Source organism: Miniopterus natalensis, chromosome 13, assembly GCF_054644295.1.
Source record: "Miniopterus natalensis isolate mMinNat1 chromosome 13, mMinNat1.hap1, whole genome shotgun sequence".
Classification (NCBI taxonomy): domain Eukaryota; kingdom Metazoa; phylum Chordata; class Mammalia; order Chiroptera; family Miniopteridae; genus Miniopterus; species Miniopterus natalensis.
Genome location: NC_142093.1, coordinates 22,218,110 through 22,219,030, shown reverse-complemented (window position 1 = coordinate 22,219,030; position 921 = coordinate 22,218,110).

The window sequence follows — 921 nt, the reverse complement described above, 5'->3', positions numbered from 1 at the left end:
GTCACCCTTCCCTCTGCGAAGTGCCTTCCAGCAGTGACAAAGGCAGGTCTGAAATGCTTGGTCATGCTAATGAGCTTTGTGCGGTTTATAAATAAACCTGGCTGGACAAAGTCCAGCCAAGGAAGAAAGGGTAGAGGTAAAGGGGGTTTAAAGCGTTTCTCTTCACACCTGGGGCTGCTGTAGCTACAGTCACAGCACCGAGGGGCTCAGACCCAACTGGACCTGGGCCACAGAGGAGGGGAAGTGGGAAGAAGTGGAAGGTTCCTCTGCAATTTAAGATGTCGCTTGACCGAGGACACCAATGTTCACAGCAGCACTATTCACGACAGTCAAATGGCAGAAACGAGCGAATAGAGAAAGTATGATATAAGCGCATGTGGAATATTATTCAGCCTCAAAATCAAAGGACATTCTGACACATACCACAGCATGAATGAATCTGGAAAACACTGAACTAAGTGAAATAAGCCAGACACCAAAGGACAGACACTGTATGATTCCACTTACAAGCAGCACCGAGACAGATTAATTGAGACAGAGTGGGAGGGTGGGTGCCAAGAGCTGTGGGGGGGAGTCACTGTTTAACGGGCCGAGAGTGTCCGACAGTTTGGGAAGATGAAAGAGCTCTGGAGGTGGACGGTGTGACCATAGCACAGCAACAGAAATGTACTTAATGCCACTGAATTGTACATTTAAAAATGTTTAAAGTGATTCATTTATGTATATTTTACCACAATTAAAAAAGCTTTAGAATCTTTCCTCTTGGCTAGGTATGAGGAAATGAAGTGAACACTGAATTTTGCAAGGGGAAACAGGCTTCCCTTTATTTTTTGTTTTGAAGCTCTCTTCCTACAAATCCAAGAGGAGGAGAGCCTGGAGACAGGAAACACCACCGCTTTGTTACTGAAGCTAATTTTATTA